General features: G+C 36.2%; 1 non-coding gene across 1 annotated transcript; it reads left to right on the forward strand.

The window, feature by feature from the left end:
- The first annotated feature begins 1,340 nt into the window (after positions 1-1,340).
- Positions 1,341-1,446, forward strand: LOC117803941. The gene has a single exon (XR_004628055.1). It is a non-coding gene; the product is annotated as a U6 spliceosomal RNA (small nuclear RNA).
- The last annotated feature ends 9,067 nt before the right edge of the window (positions 1,447-10,513 follow it).

A 10,513-nucleotide genomic window follows, 5' to 3' on the forward strand; every position in this document is an offset into this window, starting at 1 on the left:
TGCTTAGATCACGTTTGCAGTTGGCCTGTTGGCTAAAGCAAAGAACCTAGCAAACCCCAAGCCCCTGTGGGGGTAGAATAGTCAATCTACTACATAGTCTGTTGACATTAGATTCAAAACTGGGGGATTTTAGGACAAGGAAAAAGGGCTAAAAGGGAGAAAAAGAGCAAAGGGTTCAACTAACAGCCCAATGGTCTGAGGTTGAATGAGAGAAAAACAGCTCCCTCCTAAGGGGTTGTAAGCAATACAGAATCATCAGGGAAAAGTCAGGTTTTAGTTGGAGCAAGACGAAGGAAAAATTTCTAAATTGGTGAACAAGAAAAAGTTGGGGGGGGGCGCCTGGGTGGCACAGCTGTTAAGCGTCTGCCTTCGGCTCAGGGCGTGATCCCAGCGTTCTGGGTTCGAGCCCCACATCGGGCTCCTCTGCTATGAGCCTGCTTCATCCTCTCCCACTCCCCCTGCTTGTGTTCCCTCTCTCGCTGGCTGTCTCTATCTCTGTCGAATAAATAAATAAAATCTTTAAAAAAAAAAAAAAGAAAAAAGAAAATTTCAGGGAATAGGGAATTTTGATAAGGAGTGACAATGATTTCCTGAGGGGTTTGGGAGCTGAGAATGAGATCAAATTAAGAGATTAAAAACTGAGTGATAGGAGTAGTGTGAGAGTTTGGGGTTTATTCTGGCGATTAATATAAGAGGAAAAATGTATATAATAAAAGTTTTTCACTTAGGGGAACCTTGCTGAGGAGATATCAAAATGGGATATTGTGTTTGCCATAACTGGTTCTACCAGATTAAATTATTAAAGGAACAAATAGTCATTTCAAGTTTGCCAGACTCTTATTGGACCTAACTGAAGACTTTTCATGACCAATAACAAATGTTGAAACTGCTGTGTGTCACCCTTGAACATTCTTTTCCATCCAGAGTGCTACTTTTTACTCCTTCCTGAGCATAGCCACTACAGACTCCCCACCATTCTAGAACTTAAAAGTGTATATTTCACTCCCTCAGTGTATCCAGTGTATTTTTTTTTTTTCTGGCATGTGTTCACTTGATTGATAAGTAAATAAAAACAGCTTTGTCTTTTTATTTTATTTTATTTTTGAGAGTCTTGTTTATTTTTTGGTAAGAGCCTTATAAGATGGTCACAGAACAAGTGCCAGTGATGACCTGGTGAGTGTTCCAGGTGGGGGTGGGGAAGGCATCTTTTCAGAGCATGCAGATTTCCACTGAGGATGTGGGAAGCTCAGAAGGGAAAGTTGAGAGCATTCAAAGCTCCAGGCCTCATGTCTAACATTGAGAGCACAAAGAAAACTTTTTTACAGAGGATATCTTTTATAGTGCTGACTTCGGCAGCATGTATGCAAAAATTGGAACTATACAGAGAAGAATGGCCCCTGTGTGAGGATGACACACGTTTGTGAAAATATCTTTTATAAAATATATGCTTTTTAGGATCAACAAAATGTTCTATAAAGTTAGATATTTTATGTATACAGGCAAAGTACACATTTAGATATATATTTCTAAACATTCTTATTTTATCTTTATAGTCAAATACAGATTAGTCATCTATGAATATATCTAAAATAATTAATTTATTTACATGCATGAACTACTATTTACTGTTCCATATAAATAGATGATTTTCAATTTAACCATTCTACATTATTTTTAAGTAATTCTCTAGAAGTGCCCCTGATTATAGCAGACTAAAATTTTGAGAAGTTCATGTCTACCTATCCATAAACTTCATGATTTTAAAAGTCTTTATCTTACTGCTCAGTCTTTATCTTTCCAGCTAAAGGAATCCTCATTTGTAGTCTGTCATTATCCAGAAGGTTCCCCATACCCTTGATCAACAGTAGAAAGGTTAAGCTTCACTTTCTAAATCAGGACCTGAAGGAACTTGATAAGAGACAGCTAGAGTCAGGGATCATTAATCACTATAATGCTAGAAAAATTGAGAAAAGTATCAAGAAATATAGCATTGTAATTTGGGACCTTTCTTTTCTTTTTTTTTCTTCTTTCAAATTTGAACAACATAGGTTAAGAAAATTAAGTTTAAAAATTGAGTTACTAAATAAAGGTTATGATAAAAATTTGTATTTGAAATGATATAGTCTTTCAAAATAGCACAGATTTTGTATAATGTTTTATTAGTAAACTTGAGGTTAAATTATTTCTCTTCAGGCGTAATAGACTCATACAAAGACTTGAAAAACTGGAATTTTCTTAACATTCCTTCTTGTCTCTCCATATCCCTTTATATCACTCCCTATATATATATATATAATCATATATATATCATATATGATAATATATATATTATCATATATATATCATATATGATAATATATATATATATATATATATATATATATATATATCACTCCTTATCTCCATCCCCCAGCTGCCAAAAAGCCAACTATTAAGCTATATCTAATATTTATATAATGTTTTTCATACCTGTTTAGGATCTGAGGGAAAAACTCTTCTAAATTCACTTTCATAATACTTTGCTTGAAGTAAAGGTTATAACATGCTCTGCAACCAGACTGGCATGAGATTGTGGTTGGGGAAAGAGAGGAAAGGAAGGAGTATGTGTGCATTGCATGTATGTGTATATGTTTATGTTAGAGAAAGAGCAAGAGTGAGAGCAAAAGAGATTGAAGATTTTCAAAGGATATAGCACCTCTGTATAGGATGCTGGAGAATTTAGATTGGGAGGTGGTGCATGGGAGATTGCTGGTGCAGTGGGTGTGGATGAACTTATTCAAGGAAAGTATATGGAATGAGAATTGGAGAAATTCAGGAACAATTTTTTTCCACAAATACCAAAACAAGAAGCTCTAAGTAGTAAGAACTGGATCTGGATCTATAGCCAGAAAACTGCTGTCTGGTCACTAAGATATATGAATTTAAAAACAAAGAATTTCTTTAGGCTTCAGTGGTAGTTAGAAAAGCATTGGGAGAAGCAAATGTTAAACAGTAGTTACTGAACATTCCCTACATGCTTTGAAGCATTTGAATCATGTTCTATTGGTTTAAAATTAACATAAAACCTAAAACAGACGATTGGAATGCAAACAAATATTATGAGGCATATTTCGGATCCTTTCCATGAGTAAGTTGAAGAAAGAATAGGAGATGTTCATTTACAAACAGACAATGATCCTCTTTGATTTTTTGTCAGTTATCAAAATGTCTCTGTAATAAAATTTTGTGTACTTATAAGCAAATGCACAAAGTGGCTATCAACATGTAATTGATTTATATATTTAATATATATGGACTTCATTGATACATAGTTGACGCACAGTGTTACATTAGTTTCAGATGTACAACATGGTGATTTGACAAGTTTATACAACATGCTGTGCTCACCACAAGGGTAGCTACCATCAGTTACCTTATAATGCTATTCTGACACTACTGGCTGTATTCCCTGAATTGTGTTTTATTCCCATAATTTATTCATTCCCTAATTGGAAACCTGTATCTCCCACTCTCTTCACCTATCTTTCCCACCCCCCACTCACCAGCAGTCATCAGTTCTCTGTATTTATGGGTCTCTTTCTCCTTTTTTGTTTGCTTATTCATTTGTTTTGTTTTTCAGATTCCACATATAAGTGAAATCATATAGTATTTGTCTTTCTCAGTTTGACTTATTTCTTTTAGCATAATACTCACTAGGTCCAACCATTTGTTGCAAATGGCAGGATCTCATAGTTTTGTTTTTTTATGGCTGAGCAATATTCCAGTGTGTGTGTGTCTGTGTGTGTGTATAGACACACACTACGTCTTTATCCATTCATCTATGGATGGACACTTATCTTGTTTCTTGGCTATGGTAAATAATGCTGCAATAAGCATAGAGGTGCAGTTAACTTTTTTGAATTAGTGTTTTCATATTCTTTGGATAAATACTCAGTAGTGGAATTACTGGATCATGTGGCAATTGTATTTTTTTTTAAGGAATCTCCATACTGTTTTCCACAGAGGCTGCACCAGTTTGCCTTCCCACCAGCAGTGCATGAGGGTTCCCTTTCCCTACAGCCTTGCCAACACCTATTGCTTCTTGTCTTTTTGATACTAGCCATTCAGCAAGTATGAGGTAATATCTTATTGTGGTTTTGATTTGCATTTTCCTGATGATTAATGATGTTGAGCATCTTTTCACATGGCTGTTGACCATCTGTATGTCTTTGAGTAGATGTCTATTCTGGTCTTCTGCCCATTTTTAAAATCAGATTATTTGTTTTTTGTTTTGTTTGGTGTTGAGTTATTTAAGTTCTTTATTTATTTGGATAATAGCCCCTTATTAGATATATCATTTGCAAATATCTTTCTCCATTCACTAGGTTGCTTTTTTGTTTTGTTGATAGTTTCATGAAAAAGCTTTTTATTTTGATGTAGTCCCAGTAGTTTAATTTTCTTCTGTTTCTCTTGCCTGAGAAGGTATATCTAGAAAAACGTTTCTATGACCAATGTCAAAGGACTTAATGACTATATTTCCTTCTAGAATTGTTATGGTTTTGGGTCTCATATTTAGGTCTTTAATCCATTTTGAGTTTATTTTTGTGTATGGTGCAAGAAGTGGTCCAGTTTTATTGTTTTGCCTATAGCTGTACGTTTTTTCCAGTACCATTTGAAGAGACCGTCTTTTCCCCATTGCGTATTCCTGCCTCCTTTGTCATAGAGTAATTGATCATATAAGCTTGGGTTTATATTTATATATGGGCTCTCTTTCCTGTTCCATTGATCTATATGTCTATTTTTGTGGCAGTACCATACTGTTTTGATTACTACAGCTTTGTAGTATAACTTGAAATCTGGAGTTGTGATACCTGCAGTTTTGTTTTTTGTCTTCAAAATTGCTTTGGCTATATGGGTTCTTTTGTGGTTTCATACACATTTTAGGGTTATTTATTCTAGGTCTGTGAAAAATGTGGTTGGTATTTTGAAAGGGATTGCATTAAATATGTAGATTGCTTTGGGTAGTATGGACATTTTACCAATATTTGTTCACCCAAACCATGAGCATGGAGTATCTTTCCACTTGTCTGTGTCTGTTCAATTTCTTTCATAAGTGTTTTATAGTTTTCGGAATACAGGTCTTTCACCTCCTTATTAAGTTTAATCCTGGGTATTTTACTATTTTTGGTGCAATTACAAATGGGATTCCTTTCTTAATTTCTCTGTTGCTTCTTTATTAGTGCATAGAAATGCAATGAATTTCTGTACATTGATTTTGTATTCTGCAACCTTACTGAATTCATTTATCAGTTTTAGTAGTTTTTTGGTGGTCTTTAAGGTTTTTGTATATAGTGTTATGTCATCTTCAAATAGTCGAAGTTTTACTTCTTTCTTACTAATTTGGATGTCTTTTATTTCTTTGTTGTGTGATTGCTGTGGCTAGTGCTTCCAGTAATAGGTTGAATAAAAGTGGTGGGAGTGGACTTCCTTGTGTTGTTCTTGACCTTAGGGGGAAAGCTGTCAATTTTTTACTCTTGAGTATAATGTTGGCCACATCCTCTCCAACGTTGTGTTTTGAATATATGGCCTTTATTGTATTGGGGTATGTTCTCTCTAAACCTACTTTGTTGAAGGTTTTTATCATGATAGTGAACTTTGTCAAGTGCATTTTCTGATCTATTGAAATGATTATATATTTTTATCCTTTCTCTTATAGGTGTGATCAGTCACATTGATTGATTTGTGAATATTGAACCACTCTTGCACCCTGGTAATTAATTCCACCTGATTGTGGTGCATGATTTTTTTTGATGTATTGTTACATTTAGTATGCTAAGATTTTGTTGAGGATTTTTGCATCTGTATTCATCAGAGATATTGGCCTGTAGTTCTCCTTTTTTTTTTTTATAATGATTGTATTAGCTTTTGGCATCAGGGTAGTACGTTCCTTATAAAATGAATTTGGAAATTTTCCTTCTTCTATTTTTTGGAAGAGTTTGAGAAGAACAAGTATTAACTCATCTTTAAATGCTTGGTAGAATTCCCTTTTGAAGCTATCAATCCTGGACTTTTGTGTGTTGTGACTTCTTTTTAAGTCACTGATTCACTTTTATTGCTGGTGACCAGTCTTCAAATTTAATCTTTCTTCCTGATTCAGTTTTCAGAGGTTATGTATTTCTAGCAACTTATCAATTTCTTCTAGTTTGTCCAATTTGTTGGCATATAATTTTTCATAATATTCTTCTATAGTCCTTTGTATTTTTGTGGTGTCATTTGTTATTTCTTTCTTTTTTTTTTTTTAAGATTTTTATTTATTTATTCGACAGAGATAGAGACAGCCAGCGAGAGAGGGAACACAAGCAGGGGGAGTGGGAGAAGAAGAAGCAGGCTCATAGCAGAGGAGCCTGATGTGGGGCTCGATCCCAGAACGCTGGGATCACGCCCTGAGCCGAAGGCAGACGCTTAACCGCTGTGCCACCCAGGCGCCCCTCATTTGTTATTTCTTTTCTTTCATTTCTGATTTTGAGTCATTTCTCTTTTTTTGATGAGTCTGGCTAAAGGTTTACCAATTTTGTTGATCTTTTCAAAGAACCAGCTCCTGGTTTCATTGATCTGTTCTGTTGAGGGGTGTGTATGTGTGTGTGCGCGCGCGCGTGTGTGTGTGTTGCTGTTTTTTGTTTTGCTTTTGTTTTCTTTAGTTTTTACTTCATTTATTTTTGCTCTAATCTTTATTATTTCTTTCCTTCTACTGATTTGGGGTTTTGTTTGTTCTTTTCCTAGCTCCTTTAGGTGTTAGCTTAGGTGGTTTGAGACTTTTCTTGCTTTGTGAGGTAGGCCTGTATTGCTATAAACTTCCCTCTTAGAACTGCTTTTGCTGCATTCCAAAGATTTTGGACCACTGAATTTTCATTTTCATTTGTTTCATATTTTTTTATTTCCTCCTTGATTTCTTGGTTGACCCATTCATTGTTTAGTACCATGTTATTTAACTTCCATGTATTTGTGCTCTTTACAGATTTTTTTTTATGATTGATTTCTAGTTTCATAGTGTTGTCAGAAAAGATGCATGGAATGAATTTTATTTCTTTGAATTTGTTGAGACTTGTTTTGTGGCCTAATATGTGATATTCTAGAGGATGTTCCATGTGCACTTGAAAAGAAGCTGTATTCTGCTGTTTTAGGATGAAATGTTCTGAATATATCTGTTAAACTCATCTAGTCCAGTATGTCATTCAAAGCCACCGTTTCCATGTTGATATTCTGTTTGGATGACCTGTCCAACAATGTAAGTGGGGTGTTAAAGTCTCCTGCTATTATTGTCTTACTATTGATTACTTCCTTTATATTTGTTATTAACTGCTTTAAGTAACTGAATGCTCCCATATTAGGTGCATAAATATTTACAATTGTTACATATTCTTGTTGGATTGTCCCTTTTATTATTATATAGTGTCTTTCTTTGTCTTTTGCTTTTGTTTTAAAGTCTATTTTTTCTGTGGTAAATATTACTACCCTGGCTTTCTTTTCCAAACCATTTGCATGATAAATGCTTCTCCATCCCTTCACTTTCTTTTTTTTTTTAATAATTTTTGTTTTGTTATATTAGTCACCATACAGTACATCCCCAGGTTTTGATGCAATGTTCCATGATTCATTATTTGCATATAACACCCAGTGCACCATGCAATATGTGCCCTACTTAATACCCATCACTGGTCTATCCCAATCCCCGACCCCCCTCCCCTCTGAAGCCCTCAGTTTGTTTTCCAGAGTCCACAGTCTCTCATGGTTCATTCCCCCTTCTGTTTATCCCCCTTCATTCTTCCCTTCCTTCTCCTACCGAACTTCCTATTTCTTATGATCCATAAATGAGTGAAACCATATGATAATTGTCTTTCTCTGCTTGACGTATTTCACTTAGCATAATGTTCTCCAGTCCCGTCCATGTTGCTTCAAATGTTGTGTAATCGTTCTTTCTGATGGCTGAGTAATATTCCATTGTATATATGGACCACAGCTTCTTAATCCAGTCATCTGTTGAAGGTCATCTCGGCTCCTTCCACGATTTAGCTATTGTGGACAATGCTGCTATGAACATTGGGGTGCATATGGCCCTTCTCTTCACTACATCTGTATCTTTGGGGTAAACACCCAATAGTGCAATTGCTGGATCATAGGGTAGCTCAATTTTTAACTTTTTAAGGGACCTCCACACTGTTTTCCAGAGTGGCTGTACCAACTTGCATTCCCACCAACAGTGTAAGAGGGATCCCCTTTCTCCACATCCTCTCCAACATTTGTTGTTTCTTGCCTTGTCAATTTTTGCCATTCTGACTGGCATAAGGTGGTATCTCAATGTGGTTTTGATTTGAATTTCTCTGGTGGCTAATGATTTTGAACATTTTTTTCATGTGTCGGTTAGCCATTTGTATGTCTTCATTGGAAAAGTGTTCATATCTTCTACCCATTTTTTTAAAGATTTAATTTATATATCTGACAGGGATAGAGACAGCCAGCGAGAGAAGGAACACAAGCAGGGGGAGTGGGAGAGGAAGAAGCAGGCTCATAGCAGAGGAGCATGATGTGGGGCTCGATCCCACAACGCTGGGATCACGCCCTGAGCCGAAGGCAGACGCTTAACCGCTGTGCCACCCAGGTGCCCCATCTACCCAATTTTGATTCAATTATTTGTTTCACGTGTATTGAGTTTAAGAAGTTCTTTGTAGATCTTGGATACTAGTCTTTTATCTGTAGTGTCATTTGCAAATATCTTCTCCCATTCCATGGGCTGCCTCTTAGTTTTTTTGACTGTTTCCTTGGCTGTGCAGAAGCTTTTTATCTTGATGAAGTCCCACAAGTTCATTTTTTCTTTTGCTTCTCTTGTCTTTGGAGATGTGTCATGAAAAAGGTTGCTGTGGCCGATGTCAAACATAGGTTGCAGCCTATGTTCTCCTCTAGGATTTTGATGGATTCCTGTCTCACATCAAGCTCTTTCAACCATTTGGAGTTTATCTTTGTGTATGGTGTAAGAGAGTGGTCCTGTTTCATTCTTTTGCATATAGCTGTCCAATTTTCCCAGCACCATTTACTGTCTTTTTTCCACTGGATGTTTTTTCCTGCTTTGTCAAAGATTAGTTGCCCAAAGAGCCGAGGGTCCATTTCTGGGTCCTCTATTCTGTTCCATTGGTCTATGTGTCTGTTTTTGTGCCAGTACCATGCTGTCTTCGTGATCACAGCTTTGTAGTATAGCTTGAAATCCAGCAACGTGTTGCCCCCAGCTTTGTTTTTCCTTTTCAACAATTCCTTGGCGATTCAGGGTCTTTTCTGGTTCCACAGAAATTTAAGGGCTGTTTGTCCTAGTTCTATGAAAAATGTCATTGGTATTTTTATCGGGATGGCATTCAAAGTGTACATTGCTCTGGGTAGCATGGACATTTTAACTATGTTTATTCTTCCAATCCATGAGCATGGGATATTTTTCCATCTTTTTGTGTCTTCTTCAATGTCTTTCAAGAGTGATCTGTAGTTTCTAGAATATAGATCCTTTATGTTTCTGGTTAATTCCGAGATAACATATGGTTTTTGGTGGTATTATAAATGGGATGGATNTTGTAAATGGGATGGATTCCCTTATTTCTCTTTCTTCAGTCTCGTTATTCCTGTATAGAAATGCAACTGATTTCTGGGCATTGATTTTGTATCCTACCATGTTACTGAATTGTTCTATAACTTCAAATAGTTTGGGAGTGGATTCTTTTGGGTTTTCCATATAGAGTATCATGTCATCTGCAAAGAGAGACAGTTTGACTTCTTCTTTGCCAATTTGGATACCTTTTATCCCTTTTTGTTGCCTGATTGCTGTTGCAAGGACTCCTAGTACTATTTTGAATAATAGTGGCGAGAGTGGGCATCCTTGTCGTGTTCCTGATCTTAAGGGAAAGGCTTTCAGCTTTTCCCCGTTTCAAGAATGATATTCGCTGTAGGCTTTTCATAGATTTTTTTTTTTTAATTGAGGAATGTACCCTCTATCCCTACACTCTGAAGAGTTTTAATCAGGAAAGGATGCTGTATTTTGTCAAATGCTTTTTCTGCATCAATTGAGAGGATCATATGGTTCTTGACTCTTTTTGATATGATCTATCTCACAGATCAATTTGTGAATGTTGAACCACCCTTGCATGCCAGGGATGAATCCCACTTGGTCTTGATGGATAATCCTTTTAATGCACTTTTGGATCCTATTATCTAGGATCTTGTTGAGAATTTTGGCATCCACATTCATCAGGGAAATCGGTCTGTAATTCTCCTTTTCGATGGGGTCTTTGCCTGGTTTTGGGATCAAGGTAATACTGGCCTCATAGAATGAGTTTAGTAGTTTCCTTCCGTTTCTGTTTTTTGAAACAGCTTCAGGAGAATAGTTATTATTTCTTCTTTGAATGTTTGGTAGAATTCCCTGGGGAATCCGTCAGGCCCTGGACTCTTGTTTTTGGGAAGGTTTTTGATCACTGCTTCAATCTCTTCATAATTAATTGGT

Source organism: Ailuropoda melanoleuca, chromosome 9, assembly GCF_002007445.2.
Source record: "Ailuropoda melanoleuca isolate Jingjing chromosome 9, ASM200744v2, whole genome shotgun sequence".
In the NCBI taxonomy this organism is placed as follows: Eukaryota; Metazoa; Chordata; class Mammalia; order Carnivora; family Ursidae; genus Ailuropoda; species Ailuropoda melanoleuca.